The sequence below is a fragment of the Camelus bactrianus genome, chromosome 3 (assembly GCF_048773025.1).
Source record: "Camelus bactrianus isolate YW-2024 breed Bactrian camel chromosome 3, ASM4877302v1, whole genome shotgun sequence".
Lineage (NCBI taxonomy): Eukaryota > Metazoa > Chordata > Mammalia > Artiodactyla > Camelidae > Camelus > Camelus bactrianus.
This window is the reverse complement of record NC_133541.1, coordinates 17,239,381-17,263,452: the sequence shown is the minus strand read 5'-3', so window position 1 is coordinate 17,263,452 and position 24,072 is coordinate 17,239,381. Positions and strand designations below refer to the sequence as shown.

Genomic DNA, 24,072 nt, shown 5'->3' with positions numbered 1-24,072 from the left:
ATGTGCATAATCAGACTTACATAAATCATTTTCTAAAGAAAAACAGATTTAATTGGATACTAAACTAGTTTCCCATAGCTCACTTATTCTCAGGAGTATGTGTTGGAAGGGGGAAGATAGGGGACAATGGGGGATGGTCTTTATAACTCAACCATTTTTTGAAATAGTTATGAACTTCACAAATGAAATGAAGTAAACTTGTTAAGAGTATTTTGTATGTGGAAAAAATGTAATAATGTTCTCACATTTATGTCAGACATAAATTATAAAGGTTTTGTTTCTAACGCAAAAGAAATGAAAGTAAAATTAATACATTTTAAGCAAGAGCAGCTCACACTCCCTCCAGGATGATTGCCAAAGCCCTAAAGAAGTTGAGCCTGTTTTGACAATTTGAGACGTACTTTTAGTAAATCATAACTATTTATAAAGCTTTCTGTATTTTTATTTAGCATGAGTACACAATGAAATTAATTTTTTTCAATATCAGTTTCTCAGGTTTTTTTTTTAATTTTTAAAAAATGTTGCAGATATTTTTAATCACTAGGAAAAAGAAGCTGCAAACTTGTTAGGTAAGAACTGGTATAGCACATCCAAAGCAGAAACCAAGTTTCATAAGTTCTTAGAATTAATAGTTGACTAGATATTCAGATTTTCAGAATTCAAAGCCCTATGGCATATTTTAGTCTCTTTTTCCGCTTCATCTTAAATATGGCTGTCCATGCCCAGTGATTAGTATATAATTTTATACAACTTCCTTCTTTGAACATTTTAATAATTGAGATGCATTATTTATGATTATTCTGAAATAACTCCTAGTAATCTAAAAAAAATTCCTTTATGATGAATGCAAAATGCTTTATTTTTAATAAGAAAAAAATGAGAAGAAAATAAAGAATTTTATTGAATAAAAGTGGAAAAAAATCAGTGTCAAATTTGATTGTGACTCTGATGTATATAGAAACTTTATTGAAATCAATATTTTGTGAAAATTTCTATTATGCCCTAATCAAATATTTATATATATATCAACTTAATGACATTTTAAAAATACGATTATCATATGTGTTTGAAGTGATTCAAACATTCATAATATTTAAAACTCAGAGTGCAGCTAATTTGTCCTACTCTTCCAGTACTTTATGTTCAAAGCCTTATTTCTATGCTTTTATATTTGTATAAAGTATTTGTTAACTATGTGTGTATAAATATCATTTATTGCTTTAGTACAGTTTTTATTAAGGTATACTTAGTATTTACACAATGCTTTTTTCTTTGTCAGTGCATACGCAGGTAACTTATTTTTCAGAAGGCTGCATATTTTTCTATAGCGTGGACATATTGAAATGTATTTATCCGTGTCCTTATTAAGGGAGAAATAGTTTATATCCAGGTTTCATTATTATAAATAATGTTTCAGTGAACAGCTTCCAACATACATCTTTGTGCCCAAATAAGAACAAAAGCATTTCTGGAAGGTTGTTAGATTAGAATGTATGCACATTTTCAATTGGATAGATGTCACAAAAGAGCAATGGCCTTTTCTAAGAATTTTTACTCACTCAATTGCTCCCCATCCAAACCTGGTGGAAGAAGAGAAGAAAATAGAGAAAAGAAAGAAAAGAAGAATTCTATTTTCTGGAATCTTGAAAAGAAACTTGTGAGAAGAAATAAAAAGAGGGCCGGAGGGAAAAAGTAAAATTAGAGGAAAAATGTGATTAGCCATGAGTGAAGTTACAGACGTCAAATTTTGAACCTATATTTTTTCTGCTTAAAACATTTCCCAGTTTCAGAGTAAAATTTCCTTTCATATCATATAAGTCCTTTATGGCTTGTAAACTTGACAGTAGACTTGTAGACTTTTGGATGTTGACAATTCTGTTTCCCTATTATGCATTTTTGTCATTATACCTAAAATTCTCAGCACTTACGTGAGCTCTGGAAACTCCTGTACGGCCAACCGGTCAATGTCATTCTCCCGGGCTGTGTTAATCCTACATGGCTTTTAATTTTCTTTGCTAAAAGCATTCGTTCCATCCTTACACCAGTTGATTACCATAATTTCCTAAGTACTCTATTGAAGTTATCCTCTTAGCTAAGATTTTCCTGACGTCAACATAAAGCAGATTTTGTATATCTTACTTTCTCCTCTCTCACCCGTCTGCGCCTCTGTTGCAGGGCTTGTTAGACTTTGTAGACATTTTAGTTTAAATGACTGTATCCTTTATGCTTCCTGAAAGGCAGTCACTTTATACTTTATTGTTGTATGTTTATCACACAGCACATTGACTGAGGCAAAATAAATACTTTTATATATCTATTCAACAAATAAGTAAATCGATGAAAAAATTAGATGAATGAATGAATAAATTAGGGGACCTAGGAAGTGGAAAACAGATTTGTGACTATTTAAACATTTTCTCTCAATTTAGAAACGTGAGAAAAATGTCACAGGAGAAATATACTTTTGTTGACCTGAAATGCATTCGTTTGATCAAGAAGAATTTTTCCCTGCTCTACTCTTTCAGATTTGTGAAGCTTAAAAGTTTGCTAATGTCTGTGTAACCATGACTGAACCGAATAAGAATTTTTAATACTATGTCATATTTTATATATGGAACATTATAGAAAGTGAAAATAAACGTATAAAATTACCCCATGATCCTATCACTAGAAAACACTGTAACTTGTTTTGATTTAACACAATATATGCTAAACCATCCAGATGCAATTGAGAGAGGTAAAAGGGGAGGAAGGAAAGGGCAAGAATGAGGGAAGGAGAGGAAGGAGTGAATGGAGAAGAGAGAGAATGTGGCCAAAAAGGAGGAGGAGAAAGTTTTTCTCTCCAACCAGCACCTCTCCCCCACAATACTTCTCCCCCCAGAAACCATGCACATGTGCATCCTTACAGAGACACACATAGACACATATTGTGTGTCTCTTTGTGCATATATATGTATACCTGTGCAAGTATCCTCTTCTGATTTTTAACAGAAGTTCATTTCACATCTTCATTTATGCATCAATCTTGTGTCTTGGAAAGCTTTCCATATGAGCACATAATTTCTCTCTTTTTTTTAACCCCCCAGAAATTTGAGTAATCTGCTGTTTAGCTATATCGTGAGTTAGTTGAACAGTCCTCTGTGGATGGATGCTTTGGTCTCTTTTTTCTTTTAAGATCTTAAATACAGTACATTCACATTTTTAAATTAGTTTTAATTCATAGTCAAATAATTTTATTTGGAACTGCATGGTTTAAAAATAACTATTTTGTATATTATCTTATTCAATCTTCACATTAGTCCATTGTTATAAATAGAACATGTATAACCCTGGCACAGAAAAGATGCTTGAAGAAGATTTCTAAACAAATGGTTGAAGAACTGAATAGATGTCGACTTCCCAAAGGAGGTAATTGAGACTCAGCAAATTTTAGCAATTGTCATGTTCAAAGATGATATTGGTTGGTAAAAACAGGAATAGAATCTGTGTCTTTGGACTCCATTTGTTGACCATTCTTGCTGTCTAACTGAAAATTTATGAACTTAACCATGTAGGTTAGATGCATCTCAATTACCTCATGAAAGAAACTGATAATATGTTATATTTGACAAAAACATTTTCATTTCAATCAACCTAAGGCATGAACTCTGCCTAAATCTAGAACACACTCTGAGCAGCATTGTGCTTAAATATGAGGCAAATTTTCAAAAAGCAATCCACACTCAGGCAAACACTGTATTTCTATTGCAGTAGTAACCTATATTAAGGTGATACTGTGTATCATTATTTGGAATAATTTAATAAATAATTATCAAAATTTTCTCATATGGTAGAAATCATTTATTTTCCCCTAGCATGAACTCTGAAATTATTTTTATCCCTTATTCCTCCTCCAATAATCTTTATGAGACAGTAGTATCTTTTTATAATTATTAAATTGTTTCTGATGAAAGTAATCCTCCGTGACTGATATGACCAACTTTCTCTTATGAAATGTACCAGTTAAAATATCCTTTTGGTGAAGTGCATATGTGTTTGTGTGTGTGTTTGTGTGTGTGTGTGTGTCTCTCCAACATGGAACTGTAAGTCTGTAAGGACTAAACTCAAAAAAGTTGAAGTGGTAAACTATTTTCCAAAGAAAAACTCCACATGACACAATTTGCTGTTTTCAAGCAATTCTTTTGTCAAATAAATCTTATGGCTGTGCCTAGAACCCATAGATCGTAAAAAGATTTAGTGACGGCTTCATGCTTTCTGTTAGTTTTATCTTCTGTCTGATTACAAAAGTTTCACATGGTGGTACACTGCCACGTTTGAGTTCAATGAATAAACGTGCAATGAATTCTTCCTGCCTCACTGTTCCTCCTCCACCTACTTTTGTCCAACGATTGCTATATATAAACTTGTCTCCTGTGTGTCTGTGCTTGGGTCCCTTATCTCCTATTCTTACATCGGTATTTTCTGCCATTTAATTTATATGTCTACAGCCACCTTCCATTTTGCAGCTGAAAATCTCCTCCTCTACAGGTGCTAGTGGGCTGCTTGTTTCACTACGATCTCCCGTCAAAAGGGGATCCCCCAGGAGTATTATATGCTGTAGAATATATAGTTCATTTTCTAGCAAAAGATGTTTTTAAACCCCCTCCTCCCACTTTGCAGTGATTCTTGATGTGCCCTAATTAATCTTCCTTTAATTATTTACAAGTACTGTTTGTTATGGGCTTGATTTACTTGCTGTGCATTTTGGAATACTAAAAAATGTCACCCACGCTCTGCTCTGTTCCTTGTTAGAACGCTGTCCTTGAAGCCCAGTGCGGTTTTCATTTAGGTGATACATAAGGCTCATTAGACTGGACAGGTTAGTGGTCTCATATTTAATTCTGGCATATAAAAATAGAAATAACTGATGTTCAAAGGAGTAAAGGTAGTAATAGGATAAATAAGATGACATTCAAATAATAGTTATAAACTGGGGATGCACACCATGGTGCTTAATCTACTTCAGTTTTAAATTGTCTTGGTGATTGCGGTCTACATATTAAACTATTCTGTGTGTCAAGAGAATATTCTCCATTTGTTTACATATTAGGTACTCTACCTAATGAATATTGATGATGGTCTGCTAATGTTGAATACACATTTTTTATATTTTTCCATAAATTCAACAATAGCTCTGGCAATGTACTACGTATATTGAATGATAAAGAAATTACGAGTTTTGTTGTATGGGTATTTTTAACCCACATAACTACTCTGAGGTTCAAAAAGAAATAAGAATAGTGAAATGATAGGAGAGAGTGTTCATGTTTGATAAGCACTTGTGCATGACCTTGTCCAGTATTGCAACGTTTCATAGCGTTTCTTTTTTATCATTTCTTTGAAACAATATAGTTATATTTTGATAACAGATGGGGCAATGAAAACATACAACTAGAAACCACAATGTCTACATGTTTCAAACTTTATTATGTCACAGTTCCTTTCACAGAGAAAGCTGGATATTTCCTACCCAAAAATGTAGTGATAATTTAACTGCACAATTTCAATGTGGGTAACAGGATCTTACATTTGTATACTTATTTAATCACCCAAAGGTGTTTCTTTATCCACAGGTGGGATTATTATTTCTTTTTTAGGGGAGAAAGTGGAGATAGTGAAACATTAAGGTTTGTTGCTTATTTGGCTAATGATAAAAAAATGAACATTAAGACTAAAATATTCTGAGTTCTCTAGACTTCATTTTTATTATACATCTATATGAGTTCCTCTGTGCTAGGTAGTTTTGCTGATGCAAATTATATTTGACAACAATATATTTTTTAATTCTCAATACTTCAAATAAAAATGATTATCTTCTTATGATAAAAGCAAAATGATTGATTTTTGTGTTCTCCCTCTTGTGTCATTTATATATAGTATACTAGTGTTGTTTTGTGAAATTCAATCCAGTGATAGAGTATGGACATCAATACCACTAGTAAAAATGCAGTGATTACAGAATGGAATAGTTAAAATAACTTTTTTTCATCCATCCCAGGGTGTGCATTTCAAGTGTTGGTCACTGTGCTATCAACAGCATTATTTTGATTTGAAAATCTCTATGATACCCTCACATTTAAAATTAATCTGACTGATAAAAATTTTTTTTTTATTAATTGAGTTAAACAGGAAAAAAATACCATTTATTTCTACTTAAGTCCATTCTTAGTAGACAAAGAAAAATTTTAAGGAAAGAAATCTAGTCATAATTGGCCAAACTCTTTGGTAGACTAAAGAGTAATTTATTTGAAAGAATGCATCATTGTGTTTTTAAAAAATAGATTTAAAATCGGAAAACAATTTAAACCACAGCTTACAGTGGGCTTATGCAAGCGTCTCATATGCATAGCTTTTTTTTTCCTTATTTTATTTATTAACCTAAATGTCGGTCAGTATCTGGCAGATTTATTATGCATTGAAGAAACAAGTGGCGTTTTACTTTATTCAGGGATAATGTTGTTCAAGTACAGTGATCAGTGAGTATTTCTTTTGTTCATTGATCCATTGGTTCATGCAACCTTAACTCCCAGCCCTCTGGGATATGATCTGCTGCTGATGTTAAGTTTATTTTCAAATTACTTCTTTAAAAGCCTATTCTAGGTAGTTTCTAATTAGACACCCCCAGATGGTATGAATCAAGCAGCTGGAGCCCCAGCTGGGAGCAAGTGTGAAGGAAATGCTCATCCTTTTTTTTTTTTTTTCTTTTCTTAGCTTTTTTTTTTTTCTCTCTCACAACTTTCAATATTCTCACAATTTTCACAGGCTTTTGAATACTGTAAACCGTTGGATCATGTGCTCCAGAATACTAATAAGATATCCTGTTCTAGCAGGAAAGACGCAGGGTCTATGGATGTCGGGAGCCACTTGGATTTCTGAATGATCCAGCTGAAAGTCGTTTCATAGGAAATATGCCCATGAATAAAAATTAATACCAAGCACACTTTACACATTTAAAGCTCAAGATCTTTTGGAGCAAATCCGTTGTCCTCAGCTCCCCATGATCCTCCCAAAGCTTTAAAGAATCTGTTTTACGCCATTGCGTTGTGGGATGTGATTCAATAATCCACCAGTTTGAGTCTATCTTAATTAATATATAGTTTATTTGAGACATATTTTTCATAATAGAAAAAAGCTATTAAATACTAAACCCACAATTATCAATAACTTTATCTGTTCTTCTTACTGTTAATCTACGCAGTATTTCATTAAACCCTAGGAACTGTATGTTGTACTTTTCACTACACTATTTTTTCGGTCGACAAAGAAGAAACTGAGGTGGGGAGAAGTCCCAGCAGCCAACAACAAGGGAAGGGGTAGACCTGGGACTCAATTATTCTAATAATGATGACCACCATTTACTCAGTGTGTACAGAGTCAGATAGTGTGGTAGATGATCAATAAACAGGTTATATTCAGGTCAGCCTTATAACGGATCTTCCAAACTTGAATATTTTGATCTGGAACAAATGTCAACTAGATGAGGAGATAGGAAATGGCTGTAAACCAGGATTTTCCCTGACAAACCAGGGTGTAGGATCACAGTAACTCCACATTGTACAAAAACTTTCAGATAAATGTAGTCACTCTATATTTTAAATTTGGGAAGATGAGGCTTAAAAACTGTTCCTTGGCAAACATAACCGGCAAGCAGTATTGCCACCCATCCAGCATCAGAGTCAAACACTTCAATGTTGAACCATCATTCCCACCCAGAATTATTAATCAGTCCTTTTCAGGGCCCCTTTTCTTGCTCCAAACACAAGCACTCAGTGTCCCCACGATGCACCAAAGACTGTTCTTCTTTCCTACTGTCCACTCTTTAAATATTTGAGGTGCTATTTCAACTAAATCACAAATTTTTGCCTATATTTCTGTGTCACTAGCTAACTGGTAGAGTTTCTGATGTTATTAACGAATACCAAAATCTCAGTGACTTGTACTGAGTTTCCCTGAGGAAAACCATGTGATATTTGAAGTGAATGATTCTGACCAGCATTTCAGGACAGCATCTGGGGCTGTGGGAGTTTCCAGACCACTTGAGGGCAGTGTCTATCGTCAGCCATATTGGCTTATGAGGACACAAGCAGAAAACCAATCATAATGACCCGGAATTGTTCAGTTTCCCTGCCTCTCAAGTATAACTTGTATGTTTGAAAACTGAGAATTTATTCATATTATGAAAGTGATACATGCTTGGACTGGAATAGTCTCTATCTGCCTCCACAAGAAAAATTAAGCTAAACCCTTCACTGCCCTAGATAAGCCTGGGGGTGGGGAGTGGGGGGAAGGAAACAGTAGAGAAAAGGAGAGAATGACAGAAAGTAGGAATCAATGAAGGACATGATGAAAAGGGGGGAAAATTATAAAAGAAGAAAGAGAGGTAATGCCTTGGAATCCTTAGTGAACTGTAATCAATCTCTCTGCCCCACTCTCTCACCAACTCCCCTACCTTAAGTTCTCAGTAACTTGCTATCTGCTTCCTGGCTAGTTGGAGAATGAGATGTATGTTATGAAAAGATAATTATCACTATGTATTATTTTTTACCAATCATAGATTATGCACCTAACTACCATGTCATTACATCTTGAACTGGAAAATGTTTTATTTCCATGTATCTGAAAGGTCTTTGATGGCTAGAAGAGAGAGAGAGAAAAAAAAAGTATTAGAGTCAATTTTTACAAGTTAAAACCACCTTCTGTTTTGTTTTCCAAACAGAGAGAACCTTCTCCCATTTCATGACTGAGAGACAGCCACTTGGTTTCGTATGTTAGCTGTTGACTGGACAGTGACGCTATCTTTGTGGTTTCCCACTTCTCCTTCATTCTCTAGGAGAGCTCTCATGATCATAAATCTCCTTCTGTGTCCCATCTATCCTGAAAAATCTGTGCAGGGAGAGCCAATTCTGACTTGTCTAGCATGATCTATACTGTAATTAATGCATGAGTGAAGAATCAAGAAGTAAAATCAAGAATGATTAAAGAACCCATAAAATGCATCTGCTTTGAGAGAAGGAACATGAAAATTAGTGGAATGATTTATACAGCAAACGTTACAAATCACCCCAAATACAAGATGGAATGTAGATCTTGCCATTCTTTGGATTATTCCAAAGACTAGTAAAGTGACATTGAAAAGATAAAATATTCAATGACATTAATCATTTTATTAGCAATGAGTGAAGAGTTTCAAAAGTAAATATGCAACTGAGAATTAGTTTACATGACATAGAAAAAGCTCTTGATAAATTAACAAAAAACATGAGCACACACTTTAAAGATGAAAGACACAAATGGCCAATAAACTCTAATCCCCACATAGCACTGTATTGCCCCTCTCCCGCCTCTGTGTCCCAACCTTCTCCAATTCTTGACAAGCGTCCGGAGTGCTCTTTGGAGTATGCAGTCCATCATAAGCAACTTCCCATATCTCCTCAATCTCTTATTTCCTATTTCCTTCCCCTTCTTGCTCTAACCAACACTGAGGTTTCCCCTGAGAACATTTCTGCTCCAAAAATTCTTGTCAAATGATGGCTGATTTCCCCCACCCCCCACCACATTCTTTGTGCTGGGAACTCTGGGCGTGATAATGAGTGTTTAATTATCTTTGCTGTCATTTCTGGATCATTCTTCTTCTGTTCTCCCTAAAGCCTCTCAAAAACCACATAGCCCACTGTTAGTCTCTCTCCAGTACTACCCCTGGCATAATATTCTCAGTGACTTCAGTATTCAGAGATGATAGATGATCATTCTAAATCTCTGGCCCCATTTTCTTGTTTCCTTGAACTAACTCCCTCTCGGACATACACCTACAAAGCTACACAAAAACTACACATATACACATGATGGTTTTTGTCATGTAACTAGCCACTCACCTTTGTGGTCATAGTCAATTGTTTTTATCATCATCATTGTTATTTTCGGTAACTGTAATTTTCATAGCCTCAATTTAAAGCATCTTAATTTCTGATCATAATCTTTCCCATTCTTTCCCCTCTAATAACTCAACATTTCCCTCTAAAAACCCCCACTGGGAACTATTATTCATTCATTGTAATATATATTTTAATTTAATTTCTCCTATCCAGAACCACATCCTTTTTTACTCATCCTAAATGTTTTGGTGGATTAATATTAGCAGTCCTTTGTGTACAACTTGGAGTTCTTTGCCCTGATTCTGGCTAAATCCACCTCTGTGTTTACTCCATACCTACAATAATGGCAGTGTAATGTGGCCAGTGGAACTATATAATTCAGTCATGCTGACTTGCCTGCCATGACTATGAACTCCAAGTGGTCCCATATACTGATTGGCTGTCCCACAAATTTCCCCTTGTCCCTTCAGTCTGCTGCTAGCCTAGAAACTCTTCTTTGTATGTTATTCTGTTTTCTCAAACCTCTGATAACTTCTCCATACTATCTCTAAATTGATATCCAGTTCAGTTTTTATGGAGAAGTCAGTCAGAAGAGGATGTCTTCCCATCACTTCTACCACTGTCCCCATATCTGTGCACCTACACTTGGCCTTCTCTCTCACTATTCTGGGTGAAGGCCAAGCCCTCCACCCACACACTTATTTCCTTTCACCTTTGCTTGTTCAATGACATCATTCAAGCAAGTCCTGTCTTCCTTTCCCCTTTACCGTGGAACTAGGGATATCAAATCCTGTTTTAGAGCATGAAGAGGGTTGCTTAATTGTTGGGATTAATAAAATGCTTTTTGTTATTAGTCCTGTCTTCAAAAGTTCACTTGACCCATTTTTCAAGTCATAAGGCTGTCACATTCACAGGGACCAGTAAAGTTAGCGGCTAGAATGGTCTTGTCTAAAACATGTTGGAATTGAAGGAAAATCACCCAGAGAGAGAGAGACAGAGAGACAGTGCAGTTTGGCATTCTTTGGAAACTGAACTAAGATTTTCATTTCATTCTGGTCAACAAGCCAAGGTTCCTTCAAAAAATGTTCATCAAATGCTAGGAGATAAGGAAGTGTATCTTGTCTGTGCAAACCTCAATTGCAGCATTGAAGCCACATCAACAATTACGGCATTGAGTTGCCTAAGGCAGCCCAAAGTAGGACAGTCTGATTCCCAGGGCATCCGACATCACCCCAAGGTCAGTAGGTAGTGTGGAAAACTCAATTTGCATTTCTCAGTTATGGTCTGAGATTTTTAAGATTTCTGAGCAAAAATATGCACAACACATCAAAGCATCTGACATATGATCTTTTTTCAAAAAAAGGTTACAGATCAATCTGAACTTTCAAGCGAGATGAAAGACACTAACATCTAAAGAAAGATGACAAGATGTGTATTTTCATGACAAAATATAATTTAAAACCTCTTCAGATCCTCCCCCATAAGATGCCAGGAATCATTTCTTTTTTTTTTTTTTCCACCAAAAGCATATAACTGGAGTCATAATTCACGTCCAAGAAAAAGGAATAGAAAGTCGGTAGGATATAAAAGTCTACTGTCAAGTGTGCTGTGTGGGTTTCCTGGCCTGTTTTTGCTGCAGTCACAGGGCACGCTTTGTGTATACACTTAGTCTTATTCATTAAACACTAAATATTGAGAAACAATTTCCAGTGATACAGAAAATTATCTATTATTGCGTACAGGTGCTCAGATGGATGCTTATAGTTCTTGTATCTAAATTTAGCTGATGGGATGCAAAGATAGGCACAGAAAAGGCAAATCAAGGAAAAACCAAATTGGTTCCAATGAATAAATACGAGGAACTATTTCTTATGACTGACAGTGTCACTTTGCATGGCGACAGTTGCTTCTATTAAAATGTAACGTATCGCTTTTAGATTTGACCGTGGGTGGCACATTGTCAAAAGAAAACTCCATGGGTTTTGATGGGAAAATACTCATAGATGAAATTCAAGAGTCGCACTCAAAGGTATTTGTATCAATAGCTGCAGCACAAGTCATATCATACCAGAGAGTTATTGTCAAGTATAATTAGAGACTTATCTCATTTTCTGTTTTTCACTTAAATGATAAAGGCTCTGTTTAGTCAAATGTTTCAGCAGCACAATGTTTTAGAGAAGATTTGAGAGGCAGTTTCCTTCCGAGCCACTCTTGCATATATTCATGAATTTTCTTTCAATTGTCTCTTTTTTTTCCTCAAGGGAAAAAGGTGTAAAATGCATTGTGATTTGCAGGAAGACAAAACGTGTGCTAAAGCCATGTGAATGTGGCCTCGGGGAACATTCAGGATTTGATTCTCCAAATTTAGGGGGTGGTGGTCATGCAGTAACCTGGGTTTTTTTCTTTGCTTTTACATTTTTCTCTCTTGGGTTTGTTTGTTGTTTGTGTTTTATTTTCAGTTTCTCCATGCCAAGAAAAGGATAACCAGATTCTATATTAAGTTTAATACGTCATATTCAAGAAGATCTACAGTGACATGCACGACTGTCTATAATGGTTCTCACCATTTATCTCAGCCAGGAAAAAGCATTAGTTAAGTATGACAATGTAAGAATTTCTAAATAATATAGTTGTTTCTAGTATCAACTGAAAAACTCAGAGAAGGGACAACTTCAGTAAAATCTTTATAGAAAGTGGCTACATTTGAATAATTGCAGATAGTAAGTATTCAAAACAAAATTTTTATTGTTGCTGCAGAACTGGCCACTGTACCCTGAAAACCGGATTGAAACTCAGAGGCAGAATTTTGGGAAATTCAGAAAAAGACAGCTTTGTTGCTATGCCAGGCAAGGGGGAGTCAAAGGAAGCTGATGCCTTAGAGACCGTCTTGGGGTTGGAGTCTTGAGGTTTTATAGAAAAACTGGCTGGAACACTAAAGGTGATAGCAATCAGGGCATTTTACAGGGTGCTGCATTCCTCTTACCCTCGATGAATTTCCTGGTTGTCATGGAGGAACTCCGGAGGGTCTGTCTATTCTTCTGAGATTATTGGCCCATTACCTCCTTCCAGGGGCACAGCCTCTGGGTTAAATCTATTCTTGGTGAAGAATGTCTGGGGAGGGGAGAGCACACCGGCAGGGAAGCCAGTTTGTAAGTTTGCCTCTCACTCATTCAGCGTCAGCCTCAAACTTGTCACATTAAAGAAAGCTATGAAGTCCTGGCATTGTCCAATACTAACATGACTTAAAGGAGCTATCTTCCATCTTTGAGAAGTAAGCCATAAGAGAGAGAATACAGGGGAAGAACAGCAGTGGGCCAAGTTAAACACTGAAAGTCATTCCTACCATTGAAGGTTTGAGACGTACTGGTAGAAACTAGAAAGTGTCACAAGCAGCAACGGACAGCCAGCAACTGAACACGGCGTCCCGTTTTCATTGCTGTTTACAGCCTTACTGTTGTTCCCCCAGTTCACAGGAGAAAAGCACCTGGTGATGGTAGTGGTTTTAGTTTCCTATTTGAAAGCTTGAATGAGCAACACTGTTTGTGGAGTTCTTGCAGTCTGAGTGCTGACTGCTTTAAATAGGAAGAGTAAGTTAGCACAGAGAGGAAGGAGAGAGGGAGCTAACCGTCCTCTGGGGATGCAGAGTTCTCCTTGCTTCATTCTTATCTGAGTCTCTAATTCTGAGCCTTAACATGAAGAGTTTTCTTATTATTTGATCAGGATGGTACAGCCTGGGGTGCTTCCTGTCCTTTCCTTTTCTTTCTTCCACCCCACCCCCTTCTTTCTTTCTTTTATTGAAGAATAGTTGATTTACAATGTTTCAGGTGTACAGAAAAGTGATTCAGTTATACATATAAGTGTATTTATATAAACATATATTTTTATACTCTTTTTCATTATAGGTTATTATAAGATATTGAATATAGTTCCCTGTGCTGCACAGTAAATCTTTGCTGTTTATCTATTTTGTATATAGTAACCCCAAAGCTCTTAACTTTCTCCACTATGAACACAGCACACATCCACTAGCTCACAACTGTTGGCAGCATACCTGCATTTCCCACAATCAGCCACAAGTCTTTAATTCTGTGGAAGAGAGACGTTGACTCACCCATGTCAATGATGTTAAAAAAAAATACTGATCTAAAATCCTACCTAAGACTGTGATAAATGGTTTCATGGAAAATAAGAAACATTGTGATGGCTAAAAATATACCAAAATCCCCATGACTTCCAGGATCTCTCTTTGAAGCAGCATCCCTAACTTATGGAAACAAAGTAATAATAAAATTATCAAGTATTAAGAAGCAAAAGATTTATAGGTCTGGCTATTCTAGAGGGATTGCTACGTATTCCAAACAGGATCATTAAAGAAACTAGAAATAGTCCAGCTAATAGAGGACATGGGGAGCGTAAGGAAATGTTGAAGCCGTCTCCAGGTATTTGAAGAGCTGGAAGGAAGACTCTGACAGTTCAGTTCTGCTCTAGGAGACAAGCGAAGGCCTACTAGGAGGAAGCTGTTTCTAAGAGTAAAGAGAGGCTGAGATGGGGTGAGGGTGGGGTTGTAAGGTGGGGCCATGTCTCAGTTCAGTGTAATTAATAACTAACACTGAGAAGGGTTTAATAAAAGTGAATTACATACTGGTGATGTGTCTACATACATGTATATTTTTATCTATATCTGTCAGTCTATGGAGAGAGACAGAAGCTTGTTCATGTGTTCATGCATATGCTACAGACTTTTCCTCAAAAATCGTAAGCAAAGTATTCTTGGCTTGGACAGAAATTTGAGATGCTGTTTGAATTAGACTACTTGGAGTGTCTCTTCCAGATTCTCTCACTTGCTAATCAGGACATAACTTAGATGCAGCAGAGGGGAAGGGAGAATTTTGAATTAGGCAATATGTTAGAGGGGTACTTAATTAATAGATTTGAATTGGTAGAGAAGATATGCTATAAACGTGTTTTGATAGGAGGCTATAAACAATATTTCCCGTCCCTTTATGTTTTCTGGAAGTGGATTTAAAAGAAAAAGAAAGATGAAGGTAGAGTGGACAGGAAGTAGTTTTTCAGCATTTGAAGACAGGATATAGAAAAAGCATTTATACACTTTTTCTTCCCCCTCTGGTAAAGCAGTATCTCTATCCACCTATTTAAAGCTGAATGAGTCTTGCAGGTGATGGCATTCAATCTGAAATACGTTGCCTGATATCACCTTATCTTCTCCCTTTACCTGAAAAGTTTCTGCACAAGAGAATTGAAACTTGGACATTATTAAGAACTCTCTATTATAAGAAAGTTTAGAGATAAGTCCATTCATCTGTATTTTAATAGTCTTCTTGGTGAGCAAATATAGATTTGATGGCCCATAATTCAGCACTTCGGAAAAGAAATTGTACTCTGAGAGGCAAGGCTCACCTTTAGAAAATATTCTGAACAAGATTTCTCATTTTTCCTGTTCCATTTTCCTCTTCCAGTTTAGAAGCAGTTTGAGACTTTGCCAATGAGTTCGATAGTCTGAGGAAAGGCAGATAAGTGAGCATTTTAAAATTAGCAAATAGCAAGAAAATGGAAAGCCGGCAGTTTTGACACTGGGAAAATCTTTGGTCTTCCTTGTCTCTCCTTGATGCCCCCAAAGTATCTGAGATTGGATTTTGTTCATTTCGAAGTCAACCAAATGCACAAATAATAGGGCTAAGAGAAAAAGGAAGTGTCGTCCTGGAAGTATGAGAGAGCAGAAAGGATTGTCTTTTTTTTTTTTTTTTTTTTTTGTCTTTTTTTTTTTCCAATCAGGTGACTGGACTGACCACAGCAAACTCTGCTGTGACTCACAGAGGCTGCTTAAACTAATTCAAAGAGGAACATCACAGATGAGATGGTGATGATGGTCTCTAAGACTTGCTTCTGGCCCCATACAGTTTGGGTTGGAAAGAACAGAGTCCCTCAGTAGCAAATAAAGGAAGACAGAGAAGAAAATTGCTTTAAGGGCACTAAGTTAACTTCAAAAAGAGCACAACCACCTTCCTGTAGGAATAAAGTAAACAGATTAGTTTCGGAACTAGATGAAAGAGATACAGGATCATCCTGGCTAAACTTATCTTGACATTATGACAGTGCAGGTGCTCCCCAACGTACAACGGTTCACCTTACAGGGTTTTTTGTTGTGGTTGTTTGTTTGTTTTTACTTTCTGATGTAGCAAAAGTGATACTCATTCAGTAGAAACTGTCCTTTGAAGTTTGAGTTTTGATCTTTTCCTGGGCTGAAGACAGGTAGTAAGATACTTTGTCTTGTTGGCTGGACAGGGGCGGTTCCCAGTCAGCCCCGCGATCATGAGGTCAACAACCATACACCTACTCCAACCATACACCTACTCCAACCATACCCAGTCATTCTGCTTTTCACTTTCAGTGCAGTTCAACCATTTATATGAGATATTCAGCACTGTCTTTTTAAAACAAGCTTGTGCTAGGTGATTTTGCCCAACTGCAGGCTGATGTAAGTTCTCCGAGCACGTTTAAGATAGGCGAGGCTAAGCTATGATGTTCAGCAGGTTTGGTATGTTAAATGGAGTTTTGAGGACATAACCTCATTGTGAGTTGAGGAAGATCTGTATATGAATAATGCTCATCTTATATAAATTTATCTTTTTTTATGATTTTAGGATTTCTAAGAGAATTTGGGGTAGGAGCACTCAAAGCTATGTAATTCCGTACTTCCAAAACGTGGGGTATTGTGCCTTGTACCTCCTCACATTTCTTTTCTTATTCCTCACATTTCCCAAGAATAAAAAGTCCTCAACAATTCTGTTGATCAGCCTTATGTCCCTCAAGGACAGACATAGAAGAGAGATGACAATTCCAGTGCATTAGAGGAAAAGGTTTTTCTATATGTAACTGCATCCTAAAATGCGAGCAGCAGATGCGGAATTAGGGGAAATCTGTAATTTGCAAGCATCTGCTGCAGCGGAGGTTTTCCGTTGCTGAAGCAAATTGGACTACCTCAACGTTCATGATCCCCTTTCTTTGCCTCACTACTCTTGTTTTATCCAGCTCATTTCCTATGTGCTTTTGGATTATTGGAGGCTCACAGGAATGAAATAAACTTCCAGGAGTGAATATACTCCAAATACAACTCCAAACTCGTGTCTATATCATCTTAAAATGCCACACTGTTTCTCTGGGTGGCTTCTTGTGCTAAGTCACAAAAAGGCTACCTCGACTTGGAGGACTGTTGATACATAGTTCCAGAGTTTCTAAAAGTAACACATGTTCTTTCCAAACTTCAAAAATCTTCTGATGGAATTAAAATATCTGATTTCAGAGGCAAGCTGCTCTTTTTCAATCCAAATCTTTCTATTTGTTGTAATTAATGAGCATCTACATTCCACCAAAGCTGGGCTATTTGTCTGATTTTGCATTATTCATTTTACTCAAAACAACATTTGGACCAATGTCGGTCTCAGTAAATAATTGTTGAATGAATGGACGAATGAGTGAATGAATGAATGTCTTATACAACATTCCAAACTTTTTTACAATCAATGTATGTTATGTATATCTACAAATAAATGTTTTAAATAATATATCATGATATTACCAAAAGGGAAATGAAAATCAGCAAAATGAATAAACATGCTCAATATTTCCTCATTTACTTCTTACAAAATGGGTATGAAGATATTGGTCCTAATATTATCATTGGGAACATCAATATGTGGTCTATATAGAAATCTTTCTTTTCTTAAATATTTGAAGAGAAGTCACTCAGACGCCCTAATATTAAAACAATAACTCTGAAAATGAGAATGTTAGTCAATGCTTGATCCTCATGTGACTGGGTTATAATAATATTCAAATAGTAAGTATAGTATTAAGTAATTTTTTTATGCATCCAAATGATTCCTTACAGATAGTATTGACTTTTAGATTTAATACATGTATTTGTCGGTCTGTTTCTCCATGGCCATCTACAGTAGCTTTTGCGAAGAGTGTAGTGACATCTAGTGGTGAAAATGAATACTGCAAATGGCTAAGGTTGAGGGCGCGTGGAAATTTGAGGATCAGTTATACAAACCTGAGAATTTTGCTAACAGAAGCTAAGAAAAATTTGCATGAATGAAGAAGAGGGGAAACAGGCAGCCTATGAGAGAATGGCACATCTTAAATGGAATTGAAACATTCTTATCATGTTTGTTTCTGTGTGAAATAAAAGACATTAAAAAAAGTCAAACCTGCAAAATAAATAAAGAAAAAGCTTACGACCAAACTTTGAATTTGTGAGTTTGATAAGTAAAATTCCACTTGAATCTTTCTGTTTGGCAAGTAATATTTTGTAAACCAATACATTTTCTACGTAAATGTGATCAAACATTTCAGCATGTGCCACGGCAAGGGAAAACTGAATGTGGAAAAATAGCCCAGCTGTGTCAAACATTGCTATGTGAAAATGAAGCCCACTTAAAATAGAATCAGCCCTACATTTGAAAGAAGCTTTGACCCGGTGACAATATATATATATATATATATTTATTTGTAAATAGTTTGAATTTCATTTTTTCAATAGAATAAAACTTTGTAACTCAAAATTTGTTTTAATGCAGTTGTTACCAATCCATGTCTCTGTAGTAATTATCATATTGACTTAAAGGTATTTTATTGAGCTCTGAAATTTAAAAAGAGCAAACAAGTAATGCACTATCGCATAACTGGTAGGCTGACGTCAACAAATTTTATTTTTCAACCATCTAACTTAGATGTATCTCTGTCAATAGGACTTTGTAAAACTGAGAATTATGTAGGCTATATGATAACTGATGAGAAAATAACCAAAATTTAATTTATTAAAAATATCTAATTGGGGTAATCATATAATTCTCATCTAAATTAAAGTAAGTGATGATACGATGTTATAATTTATACAAAAATATTTTCAAATATTTTTTTAAAAAATGGATTTTTAGACACAAGCTATGCTTTGGAATAAAATAAACATCATAGTATTTGGATAGTATAATAAATTTATTATAGATAATATCTTAATAAGAAATTAAAATTACTTTAATCCTAACACACATTTAAATGCACATAGGAAACTGAAACAAAATAAAGTTTTTCAGTGTGTAGTGATTAATAGTGAAATAAGAGTTTTCTAAATAGTAATTTTACGTGTATTTTAAAGGATAATAAAACATTTGAAGATCTCCTTTAATGAACATTGTATATCTGTATATTTTTATACTGTACATGAAAATATACCTTAATGATATCAAAGGAAGATTTTTAATAAAAAACAAATTTATGACTTTCATGCAGAGCTAAAATGAACAAGTGTTAAAGATTGTATTTAGTCTCATTATTGAAGAGATAACCAGTAAGATGTTACAACTGATATGAAGGAGATATCAAAGAAGCAGAAATTTATATGAAGAAAAGTAATGTTGAATTTAAAAATCTGGTTTATCCATGAAGCAATAATCAATTGCATTCCAGCAGTCATAAGTAATTTGCATTTTTATGGACAAGAAATATTTGCATTAATGTCTGTTTTCTCTAAATTAACTTTTGTTTCTTCGGAGTTGTTAAATAGCCTAGTCAAAGACAATGTCTTCACCCCATAAGATCATATAACTATGAAGACTCCAGTAATTCATTGAAAGGTTATTCAGTAATCTATTTCACCTATTCCAAAGTCTAATCTTTACCTCGAAAAGTAGACTTCGTAGGTTCATTACATACAAAAGTGAAGATATTTAATCATTATTACTCAGTGTCTAGCACTGAAAGAAATTTCAACTTACAGGTATAAAAGTAACCATCGGTCAGAACTCTAGGAAGCTGTAAGAATTGAACAGACGCATCTTGAAATCAAAGAAAGATCAATTAAAAATTTTTACATGAAGTCCATTTCAGAGCTGGAGTAGCTTACAAATAACACGTTAGCCAAAGCACATTCTGTTGTGTATTTCCTTGCTTTAATAGTGAAAAAGGAAACAATCTACTTTTCTAATGAGAAGATCATTATGTGAAGATCACTGCACTGATTCATGTAACAATAATGAAAGTATCACTGTGATCAATGAGACTCTGCCACAGAATACATAGTAAAATTAAAAATCAAACAGAAATACTCATACAAGCTATCTCTTTCTCATTAAATGCTGAAATTTGAAATATGATTGTCTCTTTCTTTCTAAAACTAATCTCCAGACACAGCAATGCAGAACATTAACAAGCCCTTCCCTTTTTTCATTATGCTTGAAAAGTGAGTTGTTGTTACAATGGCTTTGAAAAGTTTTATTCATTATTTTTTGGTTTATTTGTTTCAGTCACTGAAGATTTAAAATATTGGGGTCACATCAAGAACTGTAATAAATCTTTCAGCATGTAACATACAGATAAAATATTATAGAATATGGATCATGTTTTTAAAGTACAATCACCATCTTTCTTAAGTCCCTCAAGCATTATATTTCAACAACAGCAACAAAGTCTAAAGACGTAAGTCTAGCTTTACATTCACCCACCTGTTTACTTTCCTTTTTCCTTCCTGTGATAAATATATTAAAAATAACTTAGAGGTAAGTTCAGAAAGTAACAATAAAAAAATACTGAGTGCAATTCTATTAAATATTGTTTTAATGTCCAATTTCTCTTTTTTAATCTTAATGATATTTTTAAGGCGTTCTAAAAACCATTATATACGTATTTCTTTAAGAAAAATCATATAAGTATTTCAAGAAGAACAAATGAGTTTTGCGTGTATAAATTACTTTTTGCAGAAGAAAAATTGAAACTGTATATAATCTATCTTTCTTTCTTTAGTAATTTGGAAAAACTAAGTGCAATCTCTTAGCAAAACCACTTTTAATAGCTTTATCTTTCTAACCAAGTTGGAATGAGCCTTAAGATTCTTTCCAAAAGTCTGAGATAATTTTCAAATAAATCAGAAACTTAATATTAAAATCAAGCTTAGATATTATCCTCTGTGTTTCAAGGGCATTCAAACTTCTATAGATTCTCCTGCTTATGTGATGACTAAGAAAAGAACCATAAAGTAAAGAGAAAATAAAAATATGAGATTTATGGAATATTGAAAATTGTATGAAAATAGAAATGAATACATACATGAAACCATTCTAGTTATCAAATGTAATCTTTTTGCAGGTAAACATTCATCTAATTTCTCCTTTGAATTTGTAGGGAATGTCAGAGGAATGATATATATAATTCTTCTAGGAAAGAGAACAGTGAGATGTTCACATAGTATGTGAAACTGAAAACTCTGCTTGGAGTCACCATTCACTACTTTTGCTTCAGTAAATTTTTCCAAAATTGTTCAGAATCAAACCATGCACTGAAAATCCCACTTCTCTTAAGATAGCCTATTTTAAAAATCAATTGAAATCTACTAACATTACTCACATTTATATATAAACTATTTTACACACAGTCACTAGGAGACACGTGACACTGTTTCCATACTTTGAAACTGTAGTTTCTTGGTATTTGGTAATTTGTCAGAATGGGAACAAGTTGTATGTCACACATAGTAAGTCTCAGTAGACACAAGGTCATTTTTCCTCCCAGTCTCAGTCTTGTGAAGTAGCATACACTATCAGTTCTTCTTGATAAACCGTCCACAGTGAAGGGGGCTTCTGATGTGAAGAAACTAACAAGAAATCACTAATACTTTGCTCTTCTTTTTGATGGAGTGTTTATTGTACAACTTCTAGATCAATATCCTATGAAAAGGTATCAAATAGTCCATCTCTAATAAAGTCTAAAACATGAGACTGACAAAATTCAGACAGGAATAATGAGTGATGGAATTGAGGGACAGGCAATATCGTACAGGAACACAGAAGGAGAGGCAATTATAGAAATACACCAATGGGATATATGTGCCCTGTGTTTCATTTACGTATGAGAACTTTTATCTATCGACCTATTGATCCATTTACTGAGAGACTTCTTTTACAGAATTGGCTCATGTGATTGTGGGGGTCAAGTTTGAAATCCATAGGGTAAGTCAGCAGGCAGAAGTTAATGTGGCAATTTTGAGACAGAATTTCTTCTTCACCAGTAGACCTCAATTTTTGTCTTATGGCCTTGAATTGATTGGATGAGGTGCACTCACACAATCGAGGAAGATCTCCTTTACTTAAAGGGAACTGATTGATGATATTAACCACATCTACAACATATCTTAATAGCCACACCTATGTTAGTGTTTGATTAAATAACCAGGTACCTCGCCAAGTTCAGATGGAAAATTAATCATCACATGGACTAATTCCAAGTCAGATGGGCAGATGAGAGTGGAGACTTGTTTAAAGAGTAAGAAATAGTTGAACTGTATGATCAGTGCTATAAAGGCTGAAAAATGCAGAGAACATATAAGCAAGAAGGCAGCACAGATTGTGCCTTGTTAAGCCTGGGTGGACCAGGGCAGAGAGGATGTGTGTAGGTGAACCAGGACCGAATCCTGGAAAGGCAGGTTAATTCAGCCTGGGAAGGCTCTGGAAAGACAATTTTCCTGAAAACAACCAGTAGTCACAAGAGGTTTTCAGCAAAGACAGTAACATAACTAGATGTCTCTTTTGGAAAAAGAAATTTGATTTTACTGTTTTAACACATAGAACAAAACAACTAGGAATCAGTAGGGATTGGGGTCAGGGGTTACCTTTACACTCTGAGTGAGAGATGTTTGACAGGATAGCAATTAATGGTTGTAGTGGTATACAGAGAAGAAGGTAAATATGGGGGCGGGGGAAGCAAATTCAGGAATTAAACTGCCAAGATCTGACCAATTGTGTGAGGAAGAAGGCAAAGATTATCATTGGGATTTTTGGAAAGGACACAATAAATAAGCCTTCTCCTGACCTGAGTTTTGAGAGAGTTGATAATGGTCACAGGAGGGAAGCATTTGGAGACCCAAAGACCACATCCATTTCTTACAAGATTGGTATTGGAGAGTGTATGTTGTAATCTACAGAGAGGGAGGTTTTTAAATATGAAACCCCAGGTTTAGACGGATTTAGTCATCAGCAGTGGTGGGCTGGGGCACAACCCAGCCCTCGTCCTTCCTCCCTGGAGCACGAGGCAGACCAGCTGGAGGAGCAGGAAATGCATTGCCCTTACTTGGGCTGGAGGACTGAGTTAGTGTGGAGTACGGAACCAGGATAATGCAAAAAGAAACATTAAGGGCAGGAAAGACAAGTACGTCCTACCCTCCCACCCCTTTTCTCAGTAAGAATTCTTTCAGGGGGGCCATAAATGAGTTTTTCAGTTCTTCTACATTTTAATTTTACTTCCATTTGTAACCGTTTGTGTGTGTATTTGTGTGTGTTTAAGGGTATAAAAAAGTGAGCAACATAGATTAAGAGAAAAACAAAAATAAGGGACTAGGATTGGGGGGTGAGGGGAGAAGAAAGCAAGACTTTGGTTTTTTAATTAGTAAAAATATATAAATTTAAACTATACAGTATATGCTTTACTACTTCATAATAAAAAAAAGTCTCCACAGTACCAATGACTATAACCCTAATTCATATTTGCATATTTCTTTATTCACCTATGTATTCGATAAATATTTTTGAACATCTATGAGTGCCAGGTATGGGTGATACTGGGTCGAAGGCAGATAATACTGTTATATCTAATATAATAATAACACATGAGTAATAACAGGGGTGATTATGGAAGTGTTCTGTCTCCTAGAAATTCAATGTTGTGTGCTCCACAAAGTGTACACCCACATACATGTAATTATCTTTGCCTCCCGTATACTTAGCACAGTGTCTGGTAATGAGGGACTTCGAATAAGTTACATGTTTATTGAATGAGCTGGACTCAGGAAGATCACAATTATAGAGCAGGTTTATTTTCTCTGCTCCACCATCTTCCGACAATCTCCACGGAAATATCCTTGCCTCTGGATTTAAACTTGAATCTCACATGGGTCCTGTTTATGGTTTTTCCAGATATTCCAGTTGTCAAACACCATTTTCATTGGATTCAGATCTTCCCTTTGCTCTCAGCTCAGACCTGATGGGAAGGCAGCTTTGGGGAAGAATGTCATTAGTTTCTTCCCTCTTCCTTGCCCCACTTAAGAGCCGTCTTCCTCCCTAGTAACTGAATGCGAGAGAAGCACTTGAGATGA

General features: G+C 35.4%; 1 protein-coding gene across 1 annotated transcript in view; it reads left to right on the top strand.

The window, feature by feature from the left end:
- Nucleotides 1–24,072, top strand: part of CDH12 (cadherin 12) — an 864,393-nt gene that overhangs the window by 714,957 nt on the left and 125,364 nt on the right. The gene's annotated exons all lie outside the window — the stretch shown is intronic.